Source organism: Talpa europaea (genome assembly GCF_964194135.1).
Source record: "Talpa europaea genome assembly, chromosome: 14".
Lineage (NCBI taxonomy): Eukaryota > Metazoa > Chordata > Mammalia > Eulipotyphla > Talpidae > Talpa > Talpa europaea.
Window position 1 is genome coordinate 19,729,379 of NC_140082.1, and position 16,431 is coordinate 19,745,809.

Consider the following 16,431-nt stretch of genomic DNA (forward strand, 5'->3'; position numbering starts at 1 on the left):
ATAAGAATTGCTCAACGAACCTCCTTTGTTTCACCACTTGGATTATCTTCCCTGGCAAGTAATAGAAGAGACACTGACACTAGTTTAGATATGGAAAGAATTGGGCCTCCCTGTTGGCATAATGGGTTAAATCTCAGCACTATGCAGCTATCTGCAGCCTCTACAGCACGAGTTCGACCCCGGACCTGGGAGGTGACCCACATATGGTGCAGCAGACCTCTCCTGTCTCACCCGCTGCTCCCCTCAGCAGTGTATTTCAGTCAGTCTGCCTGTTCTGCCCCATATTGTCTCTGGTGAATCCTCTCACCCCCACACCTCTGGCCTGTACCCCAATTCATATATGCATAAATAAATAAATCTTCAAAAAAAAAGAAAAGTAAAGAAAAAGAATTTATTGTCCTACATAACTGACAAGTCCAGAGGAGCAGAGTGGGCTTTAAACACAGATCGATCCGTGATATGCTTGTGATAGTCTGTTCTGCCCTCTCTGCTCTGTTGACTTCTCCCTCAGGCTGTTTCACTTTACAGGGATAGGAGGGCAGCCAGCTCCCCAGCCCTCATTCACTGACCTGCTCAGCAAGAACTCCTAAGGGTCATCAAACAAAAGCCCTTAACTTCCCTCTAACTGGGGATTCCCTAAGCCTGTTTGTCTGGTGAATGCTGCTGACTGGACTTGCAAGCCATGGTTCTTTCTCATCAGCAACAGAGAAGCAATGCAATCTTTGATTTTTAAAACTCTGCAGCAAAGTCTTTCTCCAGTCTTCTCTCAGATACTGATACACACTGAGGATGAATTGACCAGTATCCATTCACACAAAAGACCACTATGCGAGATCCGTGCAGATCGGCAACTCCTGTGGCTGAGCCCATCTTTTACCCTTCATGTTCTCTGTCCGTTAGGGGGGTGAGGTCAAAGGTAACTCCATTCTCAGTGCATGTACAATAGTGAACAATGGAAGGTGATATTGAACATAAGAAATGCAGCGTATAATCTTCTGTGATAGTGAATATCATACACATGTACCATCTGCTGTGATACCACAAGTATCAGTAACAGACACAAGTAGCTCAGTCACAGAAAAGCCACATTCAGCTCAATTTCCCTTGGCTTCATCCTCACTGGAGACTCCTAAACTATAATAAAAAGCTCTGAAAGGGTTATGTTGTCGAGGCCCAGGGAATTAGGAGGTAAAGGGGACTGTCCTGGTTTCATCTTCATGTTTGATTATTTTTTTCCCCTTGAATTTTCAGTAATTTGTCTTTGGAAATGCTTCGAGATTTAATCTGTAAAACTGAATTCTTTCAGGGCCTCCCAAGATGGATATCTCACATGGCTCAGCTCAGCAGTGTCCTCCCTATATGAGGCTGTTTTCTCCGTGTTCTGACTCTGGTGAATTCTCTCACCCTCCCGTGCTTCTGACTGTACCCAGTCCTTGTATAAATAAATAAATAAATGTTTTTTAAAAAACTGAATTCTTCCTGATATTTCCATATTTGACAGCTGAAGCCTGTTCCTCCCCTAATCTGACTACTTCCCAACTGCTGCGGGTTCCCCTATATGTGTGGGCAGCAAAGTAAACCTGCTGTCATGGTTCTCCTGATTCCTCACCTGTGAGCACAGAAACACACCCTCCCAGTGGGTTCAGGGGTTCACATCGATGGGGGAAGGGCCCAGGGTGAAGAATCCAGCTTCAAAAGTGATCTTGTTGGTTCCACCTCAACTTGCTCTATAAGCCTTTAAAATTTTCCCAGGAATGATTAACCCTCAACAAGCTGAGTGTCTTCTTTCACAATCTGGAATTGATAAGTTCTGCTTGGAGTGATGACCACATGGTCTTTGAAAGGTCCTTGCAGCAGGCTGCAATGCAAAAGCCTACCCGGAAGCCCACCTGGGGGGCAGGAATGTGGATACCTGCCTGGAGGACTCAGACAATGAGCCTCCCCCCACCCCCTAGGAGTCTCTTCTCAGACAAAGAACCTCTACCTGCCCTACAAACTTTTCCCGCCATAGGAGCCCAACTACCCACCTGACCTCTCCTCACCCTATAAAACCCTGCTTCCCCCTAACAACGTGCTAGGCTTCACTGACCCCCACCTTGGGTGCGTGAGGTCCGCCGGGGCGCAATAAACTTTCCCTCCCTTTGAGAAATGTAGCCTGGCTCTCCTTTTCTTTACCGCGCCGAACCTTTCATCTTGGTGCCGCAAACCCGGGAAGGTGTGTCCCCTGGCTCCGGGGCCGCCTTCTCGTCCCTGGGACCCCTCTCCATTGCAGACACCTCACACCCACCACCAGCCTTAATCCTTGGGGTAAGTCACCTGCCTGACCCTCCATCCTGGGAGGCCCTCGCCTCTGGCTATTCGGCTCCTCTCCTAACCTCCTGTTTTGGTCGGCTGTCCTGTAAACCGTGGGCCCACGTCAGCCGACCCCCTGTTACACCTAGGCCTGGATTTGGGGACGCCCGTCCAGACTAGGTGCCCTGTCTAGGCAACAACCAAGCGGTGGAGACGTCCCCCTCGCTTGTTTGCCCCCTGACTGTTGGCCAGAACCGGACCAGGGGATGCCGCGATCCGGGGTGTGCCCCCTGTAGGCCAGGTCAGGCTCGTGGGACGCTGCGTTTCTGACACTGTGCCCCCTGTCAGTTGGGAAAAGGAGCCGATTTAGTCATGGGGTCTGCAAATTCCAAGCCAAGCCCGGCCACACCACTGGGATGCCTTCTCTCAAACCTCGGTCCGTTGGGACTTAGGCCGGATAACGCCCTAAGCGTCTCGTCTAACGCTCTAAACGTCTCGCCTTTTACTGCAACACTGCATGGCCTCAGTATCAATTGGACAATGGCTCCCACTGGCCCAAACATGACACTTTTGACTTCTCCGTCCTTACAGACCTAAACAATTCTGTCACCGCAATGGAACATGGTCAGAGATCCTTAGGGCCAGGCTGTCTTTCTCTTGCGCCCCGCCCCTTCCCTCCCTCCAAAAAACCTGCCATACTTTCTAAGTCTGGAGACTCCTCTCTCTCTTTGCCCTCTCCAGACCCCTCTTCTGCATTCTCTAATCCTCTAAATTCTCAGTCTTCACCTCCTCCAGCTCCCCAATCCAGGCCCTCCCTCCCCTTTCTTTTCACCTCCTAGCTGCCACACCCTCTCCTTGCTGATCCTCTTCTCCCTCCCCTCAGAGAAGTGGGTGGGAACTAAAGAAAAAGTTAGAGTCCATGTTCATTTCTCTGTCTGATCTCTCCCAACTTGAAAAGCGTCTTGGCTCTTTCACAAACTATCCCACTACCTACACTTAAAAAAAATTTCATTATCTTATCCAAGCCTATGACCACACATGTCATAATTACATGTTATCTTCTCTTCCACCCTGACCTCTGACCTGTCCCCTAGCTGGTCTTCAACCAGCAGTGCCTAAACCTATAAATTTTCATAAGCTCAGAGAGATTACCCAGTCTTCCTCAAAAAACCCTCCTGACTTCCAAAGGCTGAAGACAGTCCTCAAACCCCTATCTGGGATCTGCTGAACATGGCCTTTACAGTATTTAACAACCGAGAGGAACGGGACAGGGCAGAGAGGGAACTCCGCAGTCACCAGAAGGCTGAGCTTCAAGCTCAGGCCCCAATAGCTGCCTTGAGACCGCCAGGCCCTGCTCCTCCAATGACTGCAGCGCCTGCTGCCCGACAGAGGACGACAATGGGCCCCATGGGCCCCAACCAACCAACCGCCGCCGAAGCCTGCTTCAAATGTGGTCAAGAAGGCCACTGGTCCAGACAATGCCCCAACCCCAGCCCTCCAGGGACCGTGCCTCATCTGAAACGTCCAGGGTCACTGGAAAAGTGACTGTCCCTCCATGCCTGGCTATGGTGGGCCAGTCCTTCCAGTCCCTGCAACTCTTGCCACCGGCGGTCTTGTGTTTGGCGGCTGAGGACTGAAGAGGCCCAGACTTATCAACTCCGATAACCTTTGAGGAGCCCAGGGTAACGGTCAAGGTAGCAGGTGAGTCCATCTCCTTTCTGGTTGACACGGGGGCTACCTTCTCTGTCGTCCCCTCCTAATCCGGTCAAGTTTATCCTTCTCAGGTCTTGGTTACAGGTGCTGATGGCCTTCCTTCTCGGCTCAGGACCACTGGTCCACTCTTTCCTAGTCATGCCTTCTTGCCCCACACCACTCCTGGGTCACGATCTTCTGACCAAACTCAGGGCTACTCTCTCATGGTTCCAACACCCTAGCACTGCTCTCATCCTCTCACGGCTCCAAACATCTCCTAATCCTCTTCAGTACTACCTGCTGTCCCGCCGTCTCCTTCCACTGTCAACCCCCTGTTCTGAAATATCTCTATCCTGATTGTTGCCAACCATCGTACCCCAGTCCTCATTCGCCTTAAGGATCCCTCTTCTTTTCCCTCTCACGCCCAGTTTCCAATTTCCCTCACTCACCCTCAGGGTCTCAAACCCATCAGCGAACGACTCCTGGAAAAGGGACTCCTTACTCCTATCAACTCGCCCTGTAATACTCCCATTCTCCCCGTTAAAAAAGCCTGATGATTCTTATCCCTTAGTTCAAGACCTTCGCCTCATTAACGAAGTGGTGGTGCCTATCCATCCCATAGTGCCAAACCCTTACACCCCTCTGTCTCATATACCGTCTTCTACTACACACTTCTCTGTGCTTCACCTCAAAGATGCCTTTTTCACCATCCCTCTAAATCCTCAATGTTACTTACTATTCGCTTGTCCTTAGGAAAATCCGGACACACACCTCCCAGCAACTGGCCTGGACAGTCCTGCCTTAGGGTTCTCGGGACAGCCTCATCTGTTTGTTCAGGCATTAGCTAGTGATCTCTCTGACATGTCATACTCCACCCAGCACTCTCCTCCAGTGTGTTGCTGACTCCTCCTCTGACGTCCTTCTCTGCCACTGTCTCAACAACACACTGCACAACTCCTCAGCTTCCTGTGCTCCAAAGGATACTGCCTCCCCATCCAAAGCTCAACTTTCAGTTCCCACAGTCGTCTATCTGGGTCTTCCACTAACTCCTTCCTCCAAACAGCTGACAGTGGACCACAAACAGGCCATCCGGGACCTTCCCTCCCCTGAATCGACAAAACAAATCCTTTCTTTCTTAGGTTTGGTTGGACTTTTCCGTCATTGGATCCCTAATTTTGCTTTCCCAGCCACGCCACTTTACAATGCAGCAAAAGCCTCCCTGAAGGACCTCTCCAATCCCCCGGAGAGTCCGCAGGGTCACACATATCCTTCTTCAGGCACCCGTCCTTACCCTTCCTGATCCAGAAAAGCCTTTGCTCCTGTTCACAGACGTACGTTGGGGCACTGCGGCAGGCGGCCTTTCCCAGCCTCTCGGACCAGCCCTGCATCCTATCCCTTATCTCTCCAAGCAGATGGATTCCACTGTCAGGGGCTGGCAACCCTGCCTTAGAGTCCTGGCAGCGGCAGCCCAAATCACCCGGGAACCCCTCAAACTTACTCTGGGAAGACCTGTCCAAGTACATTCCTCGCACTGCCTTCAGGACATCCTGTCTCCCCGCTTGCTCTCCACTCTTACTCCTTCCCGTTTACAGTATTTCTATATGCTCTTTATTGAAAACCCTCTGGTGAGTCTCACTCAGTCTAATTCTCTCAACCCAGCCACTCTCCTGCCTGTCTCTGGTCCCTTTTCTGCCGCCCATTTCTGTCCTGAAATCCTGGAAAAAACGCAAACCCTCCTTTGTCAGATGCCTCCTGTGTTTGTAAACTGACAGCTCTTGAGAAGGTGTGCGCGGTCAGCGGAGGGCTGCCTAGGCCACTGTTACCATCAATCAGGCAACTGCTCCAGGAACACACAGACGGGTACTTACCCAGTCCTGCCTCGGATCGCGACCTCCTCAACCAACCTTCCCTACCACTACATCCAGGAGACCAAGTCCTGCTCAAATCGCTTCAGCCAAAGCCACTGCAGCCTTGGTGGACCGGCCCACACATGGTTATTCTCACCACACCTACAGCGGTAACACTTCTGGGACACCCCTCCTGGCACCATCTATCACGGGTCAAACGTGCCCCTGAAGACAAACAGTATGTATGTTATAACCTGGGTCCTGCTAGGATGTGCATTTCTTGTCAAAATCTCCCCTAGCTCAGTGTCATGTGTATGGAAATTCAAAGTTAGGGAGACCTTTGTCTCAGGATCCACTGAGACCACCCACTAGGTGGATACTGCAGAGTGCCCACAGGCCGGATGCACAGCACTTATCACTCTCACCCTAACTCTTTCATCGATTACTAACCCTATGAACACCTTGTTTTGTTTCTTTACCATCAAACCTTAGATCACTGCAAAAATACCTTAGAGAATATGGGGGTGCCCTTACTAGTCATGTACAGTGCACCTTCCAGACAAAGGCCAAATGTTCTCTCTGGTCCGTCATAATACGGGCTTCAATATGAATCAAGTTAGCTCTGCTATTTCAGATCCTTGGGACCAACGTTGGGTACAGGGAGTCCAAGCCGCAGTGTGCACTGGCTGGCATTCCTATCCAGTGGCAACACTGTCCATCTCAAGGGAATATGTCCCTACACAAAATGCCACAGTCCAAGTCTCCCAGGACATCCTCCATTCAGAACAAATCCTATAAAATTAGCTAACATCATCAGAAAAGACCGAGACACCCTCAACCTGGATTCATATAATCCAACACGCTATAACCTTCCTAAATGACTTTTTTGAGACTAACACCTCCTCTTGTTTCCTCTGTGCTTCCCTTCAGAGACCTCTGCTGGTGGCAGTTCCAATTAATCTCAATACCACTACCACCAAAATAACGGACGCTGCTTGCCAGACTCCCCAACTCTCTTTCACCCTATGGGACTCCAATCACAGCTACCCCTGCTATCAAACTGATGCCCTTGTCAGCTTTCATTCCTGTGCTTCTAACATTTCGGTTACGTCTGTGCTGCGAACAACAGCAAAGGGAAACTTTTTCTGGTGCAATGGCTGTCTCTCTCAGTGTATTAATTCTGCTACTCCAGGCCCACGTATCCAAGTCCTTGTGGTCCCACAGTTAGCTCTGTACAGACAGTCTGAGCTAGGTTGGTTATTCTCACCACATCAGACTAAGCGGGCAGCCTTTCTTCCAGTCATGTTTGGAATCAGCCTGGCATCATCGATAGCAGCTGTGAGTATGGCAGGTGGGGCCCTGGGACACAGCCTGATTACTGCCCAGGAATTTCATGAAAGAATAGATACCTCCTTAGAAAAAACCTATGTGTCTTTAGCATCATTGCAAAGACAGCTCACCTCCCTGGCACAGGTCACTCTCCAAAACTGGCGGGCTCTGGACTTGTTAACAGCTAATAAAGGGGGTACCTGCCTGTTTCTCAGAAAAAATGTTGTTACTATATCAACAAATTGGGGATTGTAGAACACAATGTAAAAGCCTTAATAAAACTACGCAAAGACATAGGATGGGAAACCTGGGGACTCCAACTCTCCGCTGACATGGTTTCAAAATCCTATAGTGTCATGGCTCCTCCCACTCTTGGGGCCAATACTAATGATAACCTTATTTTTTCTTTTCACTCCTTGCCTCCTAAAATTCATACAGGCTCGCATTCAGAAAATGTCTCCTACCACCTTTAACCAACTCCTTCTCCACCCATATTCTCCCATCCCTGCAGAAGACCCTCATAACCAGGCCTGAGCCACCCCCTTGGTCTTCGCCCCTTTTCAGCAGGAAGTAGCCAAAGAAAGAACCTTCCCCCTTTTCCTATCAACAAAAGGCTGGTATGAAAGGTCCATGGAGCAGGCCACAATGCAAAAGCCTACCCAGAAGCCCACCTGGGGGGCAGGAATGCGGATACCTGCCTGGAGGACTCAGACAATGAGCCTCCCCCCTTCCCCTACAGTCTCTTCTCAGACAAAGAACCTCTAATTGCCCTACAAACTTTTCCCAGCACACGAAATATAAGCCTGCTTCCCCCTAACAACGTGTGCGGCTTCACTGACCCCCACCTTGGGTGCGTGAGGTCCGCCCGGGGCACAATAAACTTTCCCTCCCTTTGAGAAATGTAGCCTGGCTCTCCTTTTCTTTACTGCACCGAACCTTTCACTAAGGTCTAGTGCTATACCGATTTTGCAGAGGTGGAAACAGAGGCATGTAGAGATCTATCACCCAGAACAGAGTGAGCAAACTCTGCCTTCTTGTCTTTAGCCATGGCAGATCTTGCCTGCCTGCCTTCTAGCTCCAATTTGATTGCTGCACCCTGCTTGCTCATATCATCTGTGGATTTCGTGATTCTTGGGTATATGCCCATGTACACAAACACACACACCTCTACCTCAAAAACACTGAGAAATATTCAGTATTTTCCAGTTATTAGGACACAGCAGACGGAGATGACAGAGGGAGCGTGCAGTTCAGAGTTTCAGGGGCTTGGAAGATACGTCCTGGTGGGACTCACCTTTTCCCTGCTGCCAAGAATGTGGTCTGCAAATGGCATATGGGCATCACTTGGGGAGCTGGTTGGAAATGCAGAGCAACAACATAGTGATTACAGTCAACAGTGCCATGTTCTACACCTCCAAGCTGCTAAAAGACTAAGTCTTAATTGTTCTTGCACAAAAAATAAATGACAATTCTGTGATGCGTAAGGGAACCAGGACCACAGTGGCCACCATACTGTAGTATGAAAATGGGCAGAACCAACAAGTTGTCACTTTCAGCATACAGAGTGTTGCATGTCAATTACATCTCAATAAAATAAGTGAATAAAATAAAACAAACACTACAGAGGAGATATGAAGTCCCAGACCTGTTCCATCAGGTCTTGTTTGAGCTGAGTCCCCAGTGACTCTTAAATGTCCTGCAGTTTGAGGATGCTGGAGAGACAAGCGCCCCCCAAAGTTAGAGTAGAAACTGTGGGGTGATTCATGGTTCCCATGGTGTTTGCTTCCCACTATTTCCTTCTCTCTCTGTTTCTCTGTGCAGCTCTGCTCTCCCTAACAGCCTTCCCCATGTCTCAGGTCTTTCTCTCCCCACCTGACTTCCATCCTACCTTCCCAAATTCAGTAGCAGCTTTGGACTTGGCTACCATTTTATTGACTTGTCCCAGTGGAAGGTTGATGACAGTGTGTAGTAGATGGGGATGGACCCTCTCCTTCTGCTGATTTTGGTCACTCCATCTGCTCTGTCCTCAGTTTTACCATTTGTAGAAAGAGATCTTGGCCTTCACCTCATACCAAAACTTTGGTGATCATCATCATGTGCAATTTGTCAGTTTATAATACTGGCTCACACTACTTTTCTTACATGTGTGTCTCAGATCCCTGACTACATTAAAATTTCAATGAGAACAGAAACTGGTCATTTATCATTTCTAGTATTCACTTCGACCTTTAGCATGTGCCACCATGCAGTGAATGTAGCTCTCTGATTGATAACTGTAAAAAATAACCCCCCAGTATTTAAAAAAAAGGACACACTCAAACGAATTCCTTACGAGAACAAGAGTGACCCTAGACACACTTTTATTTCTCATTGACTTCAAAATTTACCAAAACATGCACAAAGGGAGCGTGACAGTCGCTGTCTGTCCATGCGGCAACAGGGGGGAGGGGAGGGTTGTCTTTCAACAGCAACTTGTCCCTCAAAGACCCAAAAGCAGAGAGGATGCTTTCCATTGTTTCAGGTTCAAGGTGCCACTTCCAACCCAACATCCGCTGGCATGAGAACTGCTAAATACTTTGTCCCTGTCCCCTTCGCCTCAACACACCAAAGTCCTCTGGCAGGTTCTTACCCTCATCCCATAGTTATTTACCAACATAACTGGAAAAATATTTGCCTCCTCTCCTTTCATGCTACACTTGCTCGACTGTGATTTTCCATCAGCATCACAGGGGGAGATTTTAAAATCCAGTGCCCTGGCCATGCCCCAGTCCAATAAATCCAAATACCTAGATATAGACCCAAGCATTGGTATTTCTGTTATTCCCTTGTGAGTCCAGAGTGCAGCAAAGCCATTGTCCTGAATGCAGCCTCCCTCCACCTTGCAAACAGCAGGTCCCAGCCTGAGTTGGCCTCACCTGCAGTTTTTCTGCCAAAAGAATCCAGCAGCCTTCCAGAGGGCAGAGAGGAGAGAAAACCTATTATGCTCTTGCAGCCCCCATGCTGTATTCAGAATGCTGGTGGGAAGGAGGCGGGATGGGGTCAGGACATAGATGAGGAGGAACTCTGTGCCACTTCAGAGGCTTGCTTCCCTTTCTGCAACCCCTCCATAATGGAGGATCACCTCTCTCCTCCAGCTGAGGGCACTCCTCCTTAAAGCAGAAAAGGCACCTTATTTTGCTGCCCACGGTGCCTCAGGCACTCTCTGCTTCTATGGGGAGAAAGCAGGCTTGCTCTCTCTCACCATCCGTGCTGGACTTGAGTTCACCCAGCAAAACTTGAAGTGCTGAGGTGTCCAGTTGAGTTAGAAGTCCATGTTTGCGGGCAAAAGGATCAGATGTAGGTGCTCCTGTGACATAAACTGGTAGAGAAGTGGAAGAAAAACCAGCCAAGAATAACCAGCCCTTCTCTCTCCCTTGATCTCTCACTTCCCAGTTCATCACTTGACAATGAATATTTGAAGCCTCCCTGGCAGGGGTGCAGCCACTCCAGCTGAGACTCTACTTGGGTCATGACCTTCAGAATGTCTCCTGGTATTGAGTCATGATGCCCAGGGCTCTCTCCTCTTCCCTTGCCCAATCTTCTCCTCCCCACCCCTCACCCAACACCATCCGGACCTCAGAAGCATGAAATGGACTCAGCTATGCTCTCTGATTTTATGCTACTTCATTGCAAAACAACTGCCCCAGGTGGCTGGTGACACCGATGCCTTCTGTCCAGTTTCAAGCATCACTAGCAATTCCTCCCTTTACATACCCGTCTCCTCTCACTATTCATCATTCAAAGTGCAGCTCCGTGCGCAGAACCCTGGCTTTGGTGTAACTGCAATCACTGCTCTCATGCATCCTGCAAGGACATGGTTTTATAAATGTATGTGGCCTGAAGTGAGAAGGAAAGGTGGGTGGTCAAAATTGGGCATTTTCAGCATCAAATGTATGTTTCCCTCATGAGGCAAACATCAGAGAATTCTGGATGCTTTCTTAATAGGAGGAGGATCAAAACAAGAAGGGTGGGAATTGTGAGGGACTATAACCAAGATTAAAATACATACATTGTGCAAAAATGAAAAAGATATAAAAATATATAAAATAAAATAAAAATGCTCAAAAAAAAAAAAAAAGAGTACAACAACATGAAATCTCACCCTCCTCTTCTGAGAACTGGTAAATTAGACAGTCTCTGGCCAGTCCAGAAGCTCTCTGTGTCCAAAACTGGTGGGTAAAAAGAGCCAAGTACAATGTTATTCCTCCTCCAGAAGTCCAGATTCATATCATACTTGATCTCCTTCATCTCCACCATCATGGGAAAGAACAGGGCGGAGAAGCCTTGCTCTAGCTCCCTGGCACAGGAAAATCCCCCTGAGTTAGAATAGTGGAAGTAACATAGGATATGGCTCAGTATATATTAGGTCTTGGGCCTCCCTGGTGTTGCAAGGGATTAAGAGGCAAACTATGAAGCTAATTGCAGAACCTGCAGCACGCGTTCAATCCCCAGCCAGGGAGATGCCCATGTGACGCAGCAGACCTCTCCTGTCTCACCTGCTGCTCCCCTCAGCAGTGTATTTCAGTCAGTCTGCCTGTTCTGTTTGCTACTCTGTCTCTGGTGAATCCTCTCACCACCACCCACCCTGCACCTCTGGCCTGTACCCCAGTTCTTGTTGCATAAAAATAAAATAAATCTTTTTTTAAAAAAATAAATGTTAGGTCTTATTTTCCGATTAGCACTATGTATCTTGCTAGCCCCACACCCAACCTCCTTCTCTATCAGGCTCTCGCACTCTGGGTCACTCTTGTGGTGGAGAAGGGTCAACAGAGGGGTGAACAGAGAATGAGGGAAGAAGAATGGCTGGGAGGAAGACCAAATTAAAAGTGGAGCATCATCAGAATACTATGTCCTTACTCATGGCCAAAGCAGCAAGGCATTATGGTCTTCTCCAAAGCCTTCCCTCACCCAGAATGAATGCAGGGTACAAGTATTCTGTGCTAACTATATTATCTAGTTTCTGTACTTGATATTTTACATGTTGGGGTTGTCTAACTTTGTTAAAAGACATAAGATTATATAAAGCAAATGTTATAATAATATATTATTGTGGTTATAAACTATATAGCTATATGTTGATGACACAAAGGAGTGGGGTAGGAAATGAACATATATACATAAATGAATAAAGTTAGTATTTAATGGAATAAATGGTATAAATTAATGTACATATTTAATCTGTAGAGCAACCACTAAGAATATAACAACAACAACACAAAAAAGCTCCCCTAAAAAATTGTTTAGCAAAAAAGCACAAAGGGGCATCAATTTTTTTTAATGAGTTTTCAAAAATAAAGTGGCAATCCTAAATCTAACCATCTCCATAATTATTAAATATAAATAGACTAAACACTATAATCTAAAGGCAATGATTTTCAGACTATAAAAAAGCAAGAGTCAATAGATACTATCTACAAGAGGGACATATTTCATGTAATAAGATACAAATGATGAAAAGGGTATACCATGCAAACAGTCACAATAAGAGTCAAGGTGCCTATACTACTATCAGGCAAGATAGACTTTAAGATAAAAAAAAATGTTACTAGAGACAAGGAGGGGCATTTCATCATGATAAAAGGTAAACACATTAGGAAGATAAAACAATTGTAAATGTAATAGTACCTAATAGCAGAGTCTCAAAATTTAGGAAGCAAAAATGAATAGAATTAAAAGACAAAATAAACAATTTAACAATTACAGCAGAATACTCCACTTTCAGTAGTTGATAGAACTACCCTGTAGATTGTCATTCAATATTCAGACAATCATACATTTTGGTTTCCTCGTCCCCCTAAGACACATCTTAAAACAAACCAAACTGAATCTCCAAGGGCTCATGAGCTACCTGAGGAGCAATTTGAAGCCAATGCCGTCCACTTTCTGTTGGAGCAAAAATCAGATGAAGATGTTGAAGCCTCAGTTGGAGGAAGTGGAGTTCTTCCCAATCTTCAGAGTCCATGATTTCATTAAAAAACCTGAAAAGTATTCTCATAATAGTCTATGTGATTAAGGAAATTTTAAAAATAATCTTCTCTTCTGCTGACATTTTGAAGTGAAATGAGCTGGAAGCCTAAGGGTGGTGTTCCTCGTGGGATGGCAGGTTGCAGTGTGGACACCCTCTCTGTGAGCAGTGCCTGTTCACCTAGGCCAGCTCCGCTCAGAAGGGTGACCCAACTTTCTGGGATGAAAGCTGCACAATGGGAGACACAGTGAAATGTGTGTATTTGATAGCACTGCTTGACACATTGTAAGTCCTTGGGAAAAGACAATATAGAAGGAAAAAATTCTCTAATAGCACCAGAGTGGCCGTGGGCTACAGCCAAGAACATCACTTCTCCGGCCCATTCCCTGGGGCGGCAGAGGTGACTCCCCCAGGCGTCTCCCCACAGGCCTATTCCCAGACACATCAGATGTGCGGCCCTGCCGTCACATCTAAAGAGCCTGCACCCAATTCAGGGGGTGAAAATCTTTCCTCACAAGTCCTTACACTGAGTCCCTCAGGCCTCAACAGGTGGGAGCCATGGGCCTAGACCTGACATGCAGAAACGTCTCCTGGCTGCTTTCTCTGTCCTGTCCTGTGCAGGTGCGCTGAGGGGCAGGGATTCAGAAAGTGCCAGTCATGTGACCTGTTGGCAGGAGTGCTGAGGTTACTGGTGCCAGCTCAGTTCAGTGCACTGGATCATTTGTGATAACAAAGCACCGTTGTGCTGAGAGCCAAGACCTCCTGCCAAGTACCAGTTGGAGGGCTGTGTCCGTGCTGGCACTGCGGTGAATCAACAGTAGGCTGTGCTTGCTACTGAGGCCCACCTGGGGCATTTTCTCAACCCACAGTGCCTTTCTGATGGGGGAAGGGGCTGGGGAAATGAAAGTGGGACTAGGGGGAGAAAGGGGGGGAGAAGTATGAGGAGAAAGGGGGATGGGGAGGCAGAAAGAAAATGATAGAGGGATGTCGAGGGAGAGAAAGACTCCCCTTAATGCCTGAATGACACTTTAAGATGGAAGAACTTAGCCAGGGATGTTCCTGAGGATTATCCGTACATCACCACAGAACTCTCCTGGGGGAAAGTGTCACTCTCTTGCCAAAGGAAGGGGAAAACCATCGCTAGGTAACTGAGCCATATGAAACATACATAATCATATTATGGAAATGACACTGGATTTGCAGTCCAGAAACTAGTATTCTCGTCTGGAATTTACCTCCAACCAGCAGGTGACCTTAACCACGACACCTCACCTGTCTGGGCTGCCTTGCCCTGGGCACTTATATGGCTGCTACCTTAACTCTGGACCTCGACGGAGACAGGCAGAGGTGGGCCCGGCAAGCCTCAGAACTCACTGATGTGATTCCTAAGAGGGTTCTGAGAAGAATGAGACCATCTAGAGGATTCTCTAGGCATGTCAAGTCCTGGCTCCTAAAAACCCTTTGTAGACAGTCCTTCCTTTCAGCATCTCAACATACAAAGCTCCTCTGTCTTCGAAACTCACTAGAACACAACTTACCCATTTGGTTTCAACTTTCCTTATGGCGGTCCTTCTGGAAGCGGAAAATGTCCAAAGTTATGTTGAAGTTGATAGTAAAGGGGAAGGCAATGACACAACTGCTGCAGTGAAAGTCCCATTAGATGAACATCCAACCCACGTGCAATAAGCCACTTTGATTTCCCTCATCACTTGCAAATTGTCCTTTTGTCTGATGGAGTCAGGCTGGCCTTTACACTATCAAGGCTGCGTGCAAATAGTCGGGGGCTGCTGGAGATCAGCTCCAGGTAGATGTCGTGTCATGGGTCCCCAAAAGGAGAGCACTGCATCAGCGAAAACTTGGGGGGCTGAGGGGATGTGGGGTGAGGCAGACACAGTCACTCTTCTATTGGTGCAAGTCTCTCCTACTGAGGGTCTCAGCGGGTCTTTATTTATACAGTAAGGTGAGCAGTGAGATTCATCAGCATAAGCATTGACTCAGAACAAAGACAATACATGTTTTCTCATGAACATGTAGAGACTCCCTTGGTCTCCTGTCAAAAGGGCATTTCTTTGGTTACCTTAAAAAACATCAGGGACAATTAGTTTCCTAAGTACAGCTCATTTTCTAACATGATCAATTATTTAAGACAGCACAACATTTGGTAACAATTAGGCACTCAGTTGAACTTTCCTAGTTTCAGAGGGGGCGTGAAAGTCCTATTCTATATTTTATTACTAAAAATCAGCCTATGTCCTTAGCACTCAATTAACTTGGCAAATTTATCAATTACTTCAAAGTGGCCTAAGCAACTCATCAAATCCATGTAGGTTCTACTGAGTCTCTTAACTAGAAATACCTAACCTCCACGTGGCTTGTGAACTATTGACCTTTCGCATACACCAGGGAATGTACTGCTACTGCAAACAGGTACCCCCTGTGTTAGGCTATGGTTTCCAAGCACAGCTGGTTCACGGCAGTTATCAGGGCCAAAACCTTTTTTTCCTGTCTATACCTTTTAGCATTTTTTACTTTCTTTGATAATGATTCATTCATAAGAACAATAACCCTCTTCTCCGGAGTACAGGAAATCCCCTCTTCTCGGGAGTTTCCCCCAATGCCCGGACCTTATCAAGAGACAGCATGGGTAGCGCAGCCTGCCACAGAAACCCCACTTAGGTGAGTATCAGATTAGTCACATTCAGAAACAGAAGTGAGAATGTGGTTGCCAGAAGCAGAGGGGAAAGTGGGATGGACGGTGTAGGGTAAAGAAAATATCAGGCTTTTCTGCCCTTCCGCCATCGGGATAGATGATGGATCCTTGTCCTGAATGCATGCCTGATGGCGGGCACCTGGAATAGGGTGTGGGCATAGGTAGATGGGATTCAGCTGAGCTAAGACTGTGCTTTTAAGGGCGGCGTCAAGGGGATGCCAGCAGCAGCAGCAGCAGCAGCAGCAGAAGCCGAAGCCGAAAGAGAAGCCGAGAAGCAGCAGAACGAACGCTAAAGAGCTCAGATAGAGTGAAGACTTGCTGGGGGCTGGGAGGCCTGCCAGCCTCCCAGCCCCCCAGCTAGCACCCTTGCCTGCCATATGCCTGGTGAACCCCAAATAAAAAACCTGCAAAACTACTGAGGACTCTGACTCCTCCTTTACCCGGTCTACATGGGATCAGAAAACCTGCACCATGCCCTAGTCCTGCCCCCTACAGACAGTTACTGCTTAATGGCTAGGGTTTCAGAGGGGAGGTGCCCAGCTCGCCTCCTCCACACG